A 14,094-nucleotide genomic window follows, 5' to 3' on the forward strand; every position below is an offset into this window, starting at 1 on the left:
CACGTAGAGCTCTGCAGTCAATTTGTTTCAGTACAACCCTTCAAAATGAACCTTTGTGTCTTTATTGTCAACTTTTGTTTCACTATTTTAAGGGTATTTTGCTGCCATTTTTCCTTTTATGCTATTGAGTATTTCCATATTCATGAGCAAAACTGTGATGTCATCCCAAGAAGAAAGCCTAAATGTTACATTGGTTTGTACGTACACAAAAAAACATGTAGATTTTGCTGGACTAAATTTTCTCTTCTTTCCTGATCGCTTATTGTTTGTGTGTGTAAAAATAAGTGAGCACCAATGCTTTTCAATAAGTAAATTATGGGTGCACATTTGAATAGAAAAACCTATATGAACATGTATGCAAAGAACTACAGGTATGTCGTCCCTGGATGACATCACTGCAAGAGTGCCCTCATCTGTCCAGGAAAGCCTGAGCATGGATAATTTTAAGTTTAAAAAATGCAATTTTCATTGCATTTAACCAAATGGGGTGTAACAGAGTGTTCAAACATTGAGGAAGAGTGCAAGGTGGCAGAAAGATGGTGCCTAGAAAAATTCATTGCAGCTACCCTTTAACAGCCCTGAAAAAATTGGCTTTTGGTTTCATGTCAGGGCTTTAGCCAGCATTTCAAACTGAGTCTTCACATTAGCCATGGAGTGAAAAACAGGGCATCCAAATTGCCACATAAATGTTTTATGCTTTTACAAATTACATGCATTTGTGTAAAAACACAATGTGTCCAAAATGGCCCTGTGAGGTGCCAACAGTCCAAAAGGTGCCCAGGCACCCCTCTGGATAAAACTATGGTTATCATTGGGGAGGAGCATATACACAGCATTTTGAGTTGCTTTAGTATACTGTGCCCTTCTCGACACCGGGCCTATTATCCTAACATGAATGAGACTTCTAAAATGTCACCTAAAATTTGTCCGATACCCTAGGAGATGATATCACATCACCCTCGTCTGGCTCCCTGTGTCTCCCTTTCAGGGGAAAAGGGATGATTCATCCCATCAGCCCGAGGTTAGAAAAACAGCTGAACGAACGACTTATCGGGCTGTTGCCGTAACCATGTCATAAAATGCCAGATTTCATAACTGCAGGGAGAAGCGATGGACTGAATTTGGCTAGCCTCCCAGGACCCACAGGTTGGTCTCTGGGTCAAGAAAAAGAAAAGATGCTTGAATTACATCCCTGCAGGGAACCGGTTTCAGTTACTGGACTGGAGTTCATGTGAACCAGTCATTTAAAGAAGTACAGGTACATATTCAGTGTAACCACTTCCCATTTCACTTTTCCCATAGTACCAATATCTCTAATCGCATTTATTGGTTCGTGCCATGTACGTGTTTGTTACAGTACAGTATGCTCGTGTCAAGTTTTACCTGAGGGTAATTTCACTGAATTATAAAATATACTGGTACATGCAACATTCTCCAACCTACAGAAGTGGCCTGGTGGTCTACCAAAATTTCTCTTTTCCCCCCACCATGTTTTAAAAGAGACCATTGAGCTTTAAGATTTGGCTGCCTAGTTTAGACCTTTCGTAGCAAAATATACATTAATGTTTTGGGAATATTTCGACTTACATATTATTGTCTCTGAACAAAAAGAAGTAAAAAAATGTAGAAAATTGTCCCCCCCCCCTATTTTTATGGGGAAACTTTAAACATGTCAACAAATGCACTATCCTTCATTCCACAATTTGGGGGAAGGGAGGGATATATCCGTCCTAAAGATTGAATTGGTTCAGTTCAAATCACTTTGATTCGGACAATTTTGGAATGGTTCAGTGTAGTTCAGTAGTTTGTTTTCTTTCTTTTCAAGTCCCGAAAGTGCCCCCAAAGATTTTTTAAAGTACTACGTGCAACAACACTTTTGCACACTTTGTGAACATACAATGCATGACAAGCAGCAGAACAATTGTTCTGGCAAGCAGATGCACAAGGTGATTCAGGAAGGAAGACGCAAGACACCTGGTCAATGTTGAAGGTTACAAGGGCATATCACACGTCCAGGCTCCAAGGTACATGTCATTTGCTTTGTTAACAATGCCATCTTCAATTTTGTTCTTTCCATGCAGATCATGTACATGTCTGTTTATAGACGCCGCATCATTAATTTTTCAAGTGCATGCATATGTATGCCGATCAATGCATGAATATATTAGGGACCATCACTTACATGTACATTGTGCTTGACAAAATAACCAAACAAACTGGTGATTTAACAAGCACCCTTTTCCTTAGGTGCATATATACACCCCATGATGCATTCCATTTCCACTACCAGGGCCAGTACATGTACATGTACATTGTACCCTCACGACATGTTAAAAACAGAAGCCCAGGGAGATTTACAGCAAGAATACGTGTACAATGTAAATGCTCATAGATTTTTCATATGGCCTACAGCCTTGTACATGTACTGCATGAATATACCGTACATGTACGGTACACCAACGTGTCGTGTACCATATACATGTAATTCCATGCATTTTCCCCTGACCTGAGTAGTTGTTACCTTTATCAGCTTTTAAACTTCCTGGCAGATTATCTAATGGACATAAAGCATGTCACAGCTATTCTGGATTATACAGGAATGCTATCAGCTCAACTCTTGTATAAAATATACATGTGCGAATTTACTACAGGTATGCAATATGCTAACTGCAATGGAAACATATCAAACCCCACACACGTACCGTACATGTAGGCTTTAAGAACGTGAGCTTTGGGCAACATTGGATGAGTTATGACTCGAAGAACAAATAGAAGGATATTCTTGAGGGGAGGGAAATATTTGTGCATGTATTATGGTAAGTCAGGTTACTACAATTGATGCAAGAAAGACAAAAACACCATTATTTTTATATTACATAAAATCAAAGTTTTTCATTTGTTTGTGTTCATTTTTTGGGGGGGGGTCGTTTCATAATGCAGCTGATAGTCTTAAGTCAGATATTTTATCCTGATGCACCTGGCACATAGAGACCCCTACGATACGAGAAGTGACTAGATACTAACCCGTGAAACCTGGTCTGCTATTTTTCTCAAGACTCTTAGAGGGTTCATGCTTGGACTCTGTTTCTGCATCAATTGAAAAAGGAAATCCCAAACACAATGATAAAATTGGAAAATGAATAGTACAAATGGGTCGGATTTGAACCAGGGACTATGGATCTGGAATTCAAATCACTACCAACTAAGCTATTGAAGCGACGTAATGGATTCCCGTTTTTGAAATGTCTTAAATGGTGTACTGCATTGTCCCCTCTTCATGAATCATTCGTCACCCCAGCTACTGAAAAAAAGTAGCGCACCAGGTTTCACGGGCTAGTATGAAGAAGCAGAAATGACGTCACATATTCCTGTTACAAGTCAAGCACATGTGCATTGTACCAAGAGCCTCCTACCTCAACCAACTGCTTGCAATTCAGAGCCAAGTGGAGTGGGATTTGTTAGATGAATGAAGCCTGGTGACCTGTACCCCCACCCCCAGGCCAGGGGGTAATTAGCTTAATGGAATCAGTGACAATTGAATAGTTGAGATTACAGTCAAGTAGACATGGCCTTGTTGAATTGCCCTCATTACCGATCCCACAGGGACACCACTGACACAGGTAAAGGATGTATGCATGCGTCCTGTGTTTCTATTGATCAGCGGTGTGGCAGTGTGTGCGACAAAGAAAATGCACCTCTTTAACATTACGTACATGTACATGGGTAATTCTGGAAATTAGGGGGCCCAAAGTGTGGCAATTTTGTGTCCCTGTTACATCCGACCACATCACCACAACTGATCTCAAACTATTACTATTTGTTTGGCAGGTAATTTGCATTAATTTAGCACTCTTGGAAATTAGAAAATGTGTCCTGAACTTACAAAATCATATGTCATATGTGTCAGGGGCACGAAAATAAATGGACCCCTAAAAACGGACATAAGCGCATAGAGACATTCTGTGATATGCGCTACCGGTATATAAGAACTGACCACACTGAACTTGGAAGGGTCAGTAGGCTCTTCCAAACAAATTTAGACAATTTATACTTCACTGATCTCACAGGCCTCCTGCTGTGAATATTCACGGACATTAGCGCACATGTACATGCAGTAGCCTACCAGGGTATGTGTCTACAAACTCATTTTTTGTCCCTGAAGTACATGTGCATACATGTGTATGGGGGAAGTCCATTGTGACCACCTGCACTGTAGATTTACACTGCACATGACCACATGAGCTACATTACCTCCTCATAATCTAAGGTTTTCAAACACACGATGGGCAACATTTGCATCAGATGGTTGACTCATAACGAGACTTGGCCCAGCTCTCACCCGCAGATCATTTCAAGAACAGCCTCCATTGTGAACACACCAAAACCGTGACCTCCAGGGCCAGACAGGAAATCCCTTGTCTACTGGAAAATTTCTATTGTTGCGCCAGCCCCAGTCGGAACAATTAGGACTATTCTTTAATGTTTTCTAAAGTCACGATTGGAAGGTGTTTTTGAAGTTTTATAATCATGAAAAAACTATTGCATGCACAAATCAATACCTGTAAATATCAATGTATAAATGAAGACGGTAACCTATTTCATTTCACCTTTTCTGGGTAAAGTTTCTCATTATTTACACAACATCCATAACACTGTACACTTTACTTCCTGACACCTGTTGGGCAAGTTGTTGCTACATGTACATGTATGTACATGTACATGTATGTCCATTGTCTATGCAAACATCAGTTGAAGAGTTTTCTAGTGAATGTACATGTACGTACTGTTCTGGTACCAGGTAATGTACATGTACATGTCCTTGTTCATATGTAATAAACAAAAAGGAAAAAACAAGCATCTGGCAAAGGTACATGTACAGTAGATGCCAACTTTGTACAAAAAATAGAAATGTTCTCCCAGAAAAGCAGACCATTATTATACATATGGTACCAGACACTCATGCCTGTATTTTTGTTCAGTGCCTGTTTACGGGCGCCTACGGTAAATTCTAGTGTGCATGTTGTAAAGTGATTCAAGTTTAATCACCCATACTTCTGTAAAGATTGTGCACATGTGCCACACGTACACGTATATGACAGTTCACAATTAACTTGTAAGCCATGTACATGTTCATGTCACCAACCAGATACACTTATCTACATGCATTACTATAAACACATGCTTCAGTAGGGTAGTCTGTGGTTAAAATGTTATTTGACCACTTCCACATGATCACACATCAATGGCTGTAAAGGAGCATATGGAAAAACCACAATGATCGCTTCAATCTACCAATTACATGTATGTCCAAACATTTCTGACAAGCACTGTGGTATTAAATCTTAGAGCAAATCATGGAGCAGTCCTAACTTTATTTAAAGTGGATCTAAACTTCACAAATCACTTACACGTACATGCACTATTATAGTGTCTCCATCATGTCTCACCCACGGCCAGGCAGCCACCATCTGAAATCAGGTGCACCGACTTTTATAATTGTCTTAGATTCTGTATAAAAAGACTGCAGCTCATAACTACCTGGAGTTTTGTTTTTGGTCAGTGCTTTATCACTGGGGTGTCACTGTTCCTTATTGGATAGCTGCAGTAGTTCTAAGCCCCACACGATACAAATTAGTTGGTCGTCAAAATATGCTACTAAGTCCGGCATGCCTCAGCATGCTTGGAGGTGGTGAACGTAAAAGAAACACCTCTATTACCCTTGAGACTCTGAGACCAAATACCACAAAGGAGCCTTGCTGAGCAACCAGGTATTATTCAAGATTGCTCTTTGAGTGCCCTGGGAGTTTACAATTGTGCATGATGTCATCATCCCTCCAACGCTGCTGTTGTGAGCGTGAGCAATACTTCTGACCGTTCTTGCCACAAAATCTAGTGAGGACCCAAGCTGAATGCAGAGTGATACACTGTGCCGTATGTATTTACATTTTGCCAAATAAGGCAGAGAGCGCTCAGTACTCCAACATAATGGCTCACCACAACAACGACATCCCATAGAAAGAATCAATGGTCAATCAATCCACAGCAGCATACCTGAGGAGACCACTAGTTGAGTAGAATATGGTATCCCAGTGCAACATCTTTGAAAATTGCTCAGGTGTCTAAAAACCAATTCATCACCCTCGTGTGCGATGTGTTTGGGTCGGTTTTATCACGAGAATTAAAGGGTGGTAAGTAAAAGCTCTAACTTTTTGATGGAAATAGTCCATCACATAGTCTTAAAACCATACAGGTACACGTAAGTCATTAGATTTAGAGATCTAGGATAGGCCTACCAGTACCAGTATGCATCACTTACATTTTTACAATGGCTTTGGGGGAAGATTTGATTGAGAAAGTGGAATTTTTGAAATACCCCAATACAACATAACTGGGCTGCATTCAGTGGCATAGCCAGGGGAGGGCACATGTCCCCCCTCCCACAAATTCCCAGCACCCCCAGGTGCCCCCCCCCCAGAAAAATCAAATGAATGGATATTGAACAAGGTTAACAGTTTAACCCCCCCCAAAAAAAACCCCACAACACTGAAAGCTGGTACCCCCCACAAGATGCTGGTGTCCCCTTTCAGCCCCCACAAGTAGAATCCTAGCTATGCCACTGGCTGCATTCAAAATCCCATAAAAAGTTGTAAGGCTGCACAGTTGTAATCACACGGCGTAGTGACTTGCAGTTCTGTAACATGTAAGGAGGCTTATACCAAGGTGCACTGCATGCTCTGCAACATGTATATAACGTATGGTAGTTTTTACTCACACTTGTCTTTTTTGTGCATGCATCCTAACCAGTCTGAACCCAACAAGTTTATGCATGATTTTAATGGTCCCTGGGGGGTTAGGGTTAATTCTAAGATCTGCCTGCACCTGTTTGTCTAAGCCTCAATTAATGTGCGAGTATACTCCTGTGGAGGTACATGTATGTATATGCAGAAGAGTTCCATACACACATGTAGGTACCGGTGTGTGAAATGAAATTTGAAAGTTTGAGTAATGAAAATAAAGTACTTGTCATTGAAAAGAGCTTTGCAAATGCAATCAGATAATGCAAGATCAGCTCAGTTGGATGTATACAGTATTAAAAAAAGTTACAAAATTTGGGGGAATTAAATATTCCCGTCCAAGTGTCCGACATGTTGTATCAGAAAACTGTGACCCAAATTGAAGTCTTTTTTTACAGGACTTATCATTTCACAACTTATTAAATATCTGGAATAATTAAGTTGAAAATTTCTTGGGGATTTAGCATCGAATGAACTTGAAAATTTTGTTCAATAACTGAACAATAATTGTTCAACAATTGAGTATAATTGTTTAATCTTAAGTGTATTAATTTAATGTGATTATTTTTGGTTTTTGTTGTAACTATGCCCCATGGAGCATTTATATGGACTTGGCACTTTATAAATGTATTGATTTTATTCATTGTTATTACAGATGAATATAACGAGAGAAAAATAAAGAATGCTACCAGTATTTTTATTTAAACTCCAACTCACCCCTCAAAAATAATTTGCAGGACCAAACAAATTACAAAAAAGTGAGAATTTGTGCCAATGAGCAAGGAATCCATCCAATTGAAGGGTCCAAAAAGGGAAGCTTAAAATATCCATCGTCATTCACTTTGTACTTGGCTAATTCTTTGTATCCTAACAAGTATAGATTGGGCATGGTAACACTTCAAATGTTACTTAAAAAGTAATTTTGGTTATGATTTGTACCCAATGATTCCTATTTTAAAAGTATATCATGCGACAAAATTCCACTTTCTATCACGCAATCGTGGCCATCATTTTTCGGCAGAGTGTACACAATTTTTTGTATTTGATAAATTTCCACCAAAATTTCAACAAATGTAGATTAATACATGTGCGTGTAGTTTACGAACTACATGTATAGGGTTTTAGTCTTAGACTATCCTTCCTTGAGTAAACTATCGATGAAATCCACGAGCAAAATTTTCAGATTACAATTTTCAAAACTTCAAAACATCCCACACAAACAAATGTGACATTGGTTTGCACAGAAATAACATCGCCAGTTATCAGTAAGTCTAGTTTCACACATCCTTACCCTACTGAGCAATAGACTGATTCAAAGACGCAACATGCTGAAAAGGACCAAACACATCTACATCTATGCTGATACTCAGCAATGTCCACTTCTGGATATAAACGCTGAGGTGAAGCGAGGTGCATGCGAAGCAAGGGGGACGTTATTTTTGTGTGACAGAATAAAGTAAAACATTAAGTGCAAGTAAAAAAGAGCTCCCATCTTGGGGCTAGTTGGCAGAAATGAGTGCCCTGAAGACGTCCACCGATGGAGCTGTTATGACGTCTGCAGGAAGGGCGTTCCAGAGCCGAAGCGCTGTTGGCATGAATGAGAACTTAAAGATGTCCTTGGAGTGAGCTGTGAGAGGCTGGTATCATGCCGGGTGGTAGTTACTGATTCTGGTATTTCTCATGGGTGTCAGAAAATTACGTTGCTTAATTGTAATGAGGTTATGAGAAATCTTGTATAGGACGCCCTCTATGAGCCACTATTTCACGTACCTACCATATATGGACACCAGTAATCATTCCCGACAGTGACCTATTTAGTGTTAATAGGGGCCCATTCTTAGCCATCAGAAAACAAAAAAATGTCATGAAAAATTAGGGGGGAAAACACCAAGTCGTTTAGGCTACCTAGGAAACACTAACTCAGTAAACTACCGGTAACTTAGTCTTAGAATTTTTCAGACCAGTGGCATAGGTGCACAGGGTAAAGCGGCATCCGTAAATGGAACTCTCTCCATTTCTGCACAATACAGGAAGATGATGAACTTTGCCTGATACAAGCCTAACCATGATAACCTGGCTAACATCACGGTAAAATAACCGGCTAACCAAGCAGTACCGTGTCCTTCCTCCATGCCTCGCCGAGAATTGTCAAAATTGGTCGTCATACTCCGAGTCAAACATTCTGAGTTACCTAACTGGCCAAGGAGCAACGAAATGGACCGATCAAAAGTACATATAAACTTGTTCCACTTACCACCTTAAGACAAAACCATGATGCGTTGACCATTTGAAATACAATTTATCTGTCACTTGACTTCTAACCAGATACAGAACACAGCCTACAGACCTCTCAGCTCACCGCCTACAATGTGTGAGAAACTACATGAGCATTTTACACATTGCTGACATTTCCGTGGTTTCCGATCCCCACATTGTCCACTACGCAGTAGAAGCAGGACACCACCCAAGGTACACAACATTGAGAAGAACCATTTCCCGGAAATTTATGGTAAAGCTGAATAGCGCCATCTATAGTATTTCCCTCGCCCTCAATTCTTTTTACACTGACCAGATACATACGTAAATGTACATTATATGAATTTTAATTTGTTTTTACATCACTGTACTTGCTGTCCCCTTGACTAATAGGCAGTGGCCCTATTTTTTTTGGGGGGGGGAGGGGTTTGGGCTCTTCACTGGGTTAGGTCAGGGCTTACTTTTCTTATTCGTAGCCCTTACATGGAATTACATGGCACAAAAACGGAGCAAAGGAGGGGTTCTATACGTAGAGTGCGGGTGCGACATGCTTACACTAGAAAGGATAACAGATACCCCGGCCCCGTCTTTTGCTAACTGTTACATCCAAAAACAATGGTGATGCGACAACCAAAGAGGGAAAAAAATCAATTAAATGAAACAAAAGGGACTGTGCACCCTGTAAATAGGCCCAAAAGCTGTATGCAAGCTCATTAATAAAAGTTATACACTCAAAGTATTTTATATTAGAGAGTTGTTAGAGCCATGAAACTAGGGAATCGAAGAGTTATCGCACTAAACCTCTGGCTTGTACTTGGGGCTTCTAATTCTGAGGGCAATGGAGTTCGACAGTGGAACCATTTAGCCGCAAATGAATGAATGGCTACTTTTCCAGCAGGGAAATTTTTCGTATTTTAGGGATGGTCTGGTTTGAGTGAGAATTTCCAGAGGTAGTAACCAGTCAAATTTTGCCAGTCCAAGTCAAGTCACAAGTCAATTTTTGCAGAGATAAGTCAAGTCACGAGTCATTTGATCACAAGTCAAGTCACAAGTCAATTTGGTCCAAGCACAAGCAAGCCACAAGTCTTTTGTCCAAGTACAAGTTAAGTCGAGCATTATTTTATCTAGCTGTAATAAGTAAACGGGGCTGGGCAGTAACTTAACAGGCGCGGTTTTACAGAGCCATTGTGGGGGCTGGACCCTTGTCATGTGACGTCCCCTTTTAACTTTCGTTATTGCTGTTTCATTTTTGGATGGGGGGGCTAGGCAAATTTTGGAGGGGGGGGGTTAGATCCCTCCCCTAGCCTCCCCCGGTAGAACCGCGACTTTGAACTTAAGACTTACGAGTTTTATTAGACAACATAAATAAACTTAATTCGCTTGGTGAGTTACATGTACACGTATGTACACACCTACACTTTTTTGTTCGATAATAATTTGCATGTGTACTCCTAGTACTACACTTTTACTGTACATGCATGAACAGCAAATGCTTGCCATTAACATGACTACATAACTGCCAGCTCTGTCGATGAGATATGAGGACTGTATTTTGGGCTCTACACCCAGACGAAGGAGTCTGACGAAGGGCCGCGTCTGAATTTTCGCTTGGCTACAGCCTGAAACTATGCACGAGACTATGGTACGGTGTACATGTACTGGCCCGCCACGTCACGGCCACAGATAGCCATGGTTCGTGTGATTTCAAGCCACAGCCAAGTGAGTCAGACTTAGTATGGACGGACAAGACCGAAGAAAAAGTCACAAGCCAAATGAAGTCTTACGCTGATCATTTTCAGAACAAAGAGTAGTTTTCTGACTTGCGTTGGTAACAGTTCACAATGTGCAAGTCCGAGTCAATTCACAAGTAATTTTTTGGAATTCCAAGTCAAGTCATAAGACAAAACTGACATTTTACAAGTCAAGTCACGAGTCACAAAAATAGCGTCTCGAGTTCGACTCAAGCCCAAGTCAAGTGACTCGAGTCGGTAACTGAAAAAAAAAACATCGGTAAACCCTAAGAAAATTTAAATGAAACTGAAAGAGGACATGTCGAACATCAGTTTTCTGTGGGACCTGAACACCTGTGAGAGTTGTAAGTATTTTTAAAAGAACTTCGATTTTTGAAATATTGGGATTTATTGATGTAGTTTGTGGGAATAAATTTACAGGGGGTGCACCCGTACTGGCTTTACTTAAGTCGAAATTGAGCTTTTTTGCGTCGTGGTCATTTGATTTCTCGTGGATAGAAAGCATATGCCCTGGCATCAGCATAAATTCGTTATACATGTAACTAATTTAAAGTGCTGCATTTATTTTCCAACATTTGGCAAAGTTTACCATGACCCTTGCACTTTTCTCCGTAAATATCATAAAGAATACAAGCATCCCATTCAATTTTTGATAGCGAAAATCTATTCGTCCCATTAGCGTGCAATTGGATCCGCCACACGTAGTACATGTACTATACATGTAATATGCTCATGGTGCTTTACAATATCTGCATACTCCCCGAAAGGTTTTTTTTTTTTTATGTGTATCTTCGAACGACTTTCAAATCGGGTTCCAATTACGATACTTTTTCTATCCAGTGGCTTAAATTTGTGCTTGAAATGGGTATTTTGGGTGACCGATTTTTATAAAGTGGAATATAAAAGTGTATAGTGTACGCGGAATCTTGATGAATTCACAGTGTAACGTCAACAGTCTCTATGGGTCTTCCTCATGCCGATAAATGCCACTGAAGCTTTCTGCTTGGATTTTTGTGGCTTTCGGCCATTTATTTTCCCAAACACACTCAAAACAACAATGTGATTCATAAAACACTACTGCGCCGGCGCCGCAGCGATGGGTCTAACGGGCTGCAGTGGGGCCCACCACACGGCTCTACCGCTAGCGCTCCCTTCTGGTCACCTAGCACTGACGCTAAACCGACCCCTTTGAGGACTCTTGTTCGTTCTCGAACAAGGCAGCGAGCACCAGGGACCGGGTTTCCGCAGACGTCCGACCCACTGGCACCAGAGGTCCCACTCGCGGCTGGGTTGATGCCGTCTTTATTCCCGTCCGTGGTTCAGTCTCCATCTCTGGTGCAACTTCAGCCAATACACAGGCCAAGAGAAAACATATCATTCTTTGGGTTCTTTGTGCACGGACCAGCTCTGCTTTATTGACTCCCGTACGGAGCACCCGTGCCGGCTCCGCATTATTGACTTGTTTGAGGAGATGGGGGCTCCCATTGACTGCCATACGGAGCACCCCCAGCCGGTTCCGCACCATTGGTTTGTGTGAGAAGCTGCTGTGCTCTATTAACTCCAACAGAGCACCTCTGTTGTCTCCACACCATTGACTTGTGTGAGGAGCGAAGTGGCTCCATTCTCTCACATGTGGAGCACCTCTTCCGGCTCCATTGACTCCCACGTGGAGCCCATCCAAAGGCTCCGCGCCAGTCACTTGCATGAGGTGCAACTCTACGGGCTCCGCCTTTGTGACTCTTGCAGGGTGAACCAGCTCTGAATGGAGGCTAGGCTTCGACACACGTACGGTGAGTGGGAGGACTTAAGTGCTTAAGTGGAGAGGTTCCTTCTCTCTGCCGTACGGCATAAGTTGTTGGGTGTCTTCAGATGGGTTCCTGCCCCTGCTTCAGGGGCCGCCACCGCCTGTGGGCACCAAGTGTGGGAGACTGGGTCCGTATTTGAACCAAGCGGTTGTTTCTTGTAAGTCATGCAACTTGTAGTTGAAGAGTGAAAAATGTGGGGAATCCCATGATGAAGCCCCGCCCCCGCCGCAAGAGCAGACACAGCTTGACAACGTTCCAAATGGAACAGTGTGTCCGCTATGCTGCCGTTGTCAGCATGGGGCGGTTCCCCGTGGACACTGGCACTGGACACTTGGCAGACAGACACTTGGCAGACCTGGTTCGGGAAAGGACGAGAGTCCCAAGATGAAGCCCTGCTCCCGGTGCAACGACACGAACAACTTGACTAAGTCCGGAATGGAAGGGAATATCTGCCATAATGCCGTCTTCAACATGGGGTGGTTACCTGTGGGCCCTGACACTAGTACGACAGAAACATGGTCAAGTGTCCCAAAACTAAGCCCAACTCCTGCTGCACTGAAAGGCGGAACTCGACAATGTTCTGACTCGAGCATAATTAAGTCTGCTTCGCCGCTGTCAACAGCACAGGGAAATTCTCTGGGGACACACCTCGTACCACGTCGGCGAAGACAATGCATGGTATGTCTCTCAACCGTCTGGCCTGGCTCACCGTCACCATTACCTTTCCACTCACAGGTTCCAGAGTAAAACCCTCTTGGCTGACCTGTAAGAAAAAGGAGTCCAGTTCGTCGAAAGTGAGGAACAGTGGTTTTTCACTAAACAGGGCCTTGCAAAAATACTCGACTTCACCGAAAGTTCTTCCCTGTCCACCAGGCTGACCCATACAATCTCCAAGGACCTGTTCCAGCCCGCATCCCCACCAAGTGGCGAGTCAGATGCCAGACCAATGTCACTTGGGTTGTGCATGTCGAAAAAACACAGAGAATAATTCACCTGTCTTCTTCGTCAGCATCCCACCGCTGCCACCAATGTAACGTGAACCGCCTCTATGGGTCTCCTCCCACCGACAAAAGACACCGTGAAGCTTTCTGCTTGGGTTTTTGTGCTTTATTATCACTCTGTTTTGTCAGGCATAAACTCCAAAACATACCCAAAACAACAATGTGACTCAGAAAACGCGAAAACGCTACTGCAGCGGCACCACGGCAACGGGTCTCCCGGGCTGGCCAGTAAGGGCCCGCCATACGGCTTTACCGTGGAACTGTGCTAGCGCCCCACTGGTTATCCGACGCCGACGCTGCAATAGTACATGTACATGTACCGATAAGATAATGTTCCAAAATTGCTTTTTACTCACTTCAAAGAGAAAAATGATGTGTAGACCCAAAAAATAGGAATAATATTGTTATATAATTGAACTTTTTTTGAACTTTAATCTAAACATTAAACCATAACACATGAACCTATGAATTGATCTGTGCTCTTTCT

General features: G+C 42.1%; 1 protein-coding gene across 9 annotated transcripts in view; it reads right to left on the minus strand.

The window, feature by feature from the left end:
• The window catches only part of ptk2 (protein tyrosine kinase 2), a 64,597-nt gene extending 55,393 nt beyond the window's left edge, over nt 1–9,204 (minus strand). For 8 of the 9 annotated variants that reach the window (XM_087148412.1, XM_087148411.1, XM_022241394.2 and 5 more), the window contains exon 1: nt 9,049–9,204. The gene's annotated coding sequence lies outside the window, so the exon portion shown is untranslated. Of the gene's footprint in view, nt 1–3,024; nt 3,088–9,048 lie in introns of all 9 variants that reach the window. The other variant, XM_087148410.1, reaches the window with a different exon arrangement.
• Nucleotides 9,205–14,094: the final 4,890 nt, after the last annotated feature.

The sequence above is a fragment of the Acanthaster planci genome, linkage group LG18 (genome assembly GCF_054643075.1).
Source record: "Acanthaster planci isolate LZ-2023a linkage group LG18, COTS_SCS, whole genome shotgun sequence".
NCBI lineage: Eukaryota > Metazoa > Echinodermata > Asteroidea > Valvatida > Acanthasteridae > Acanthaster > Acanthaster planci.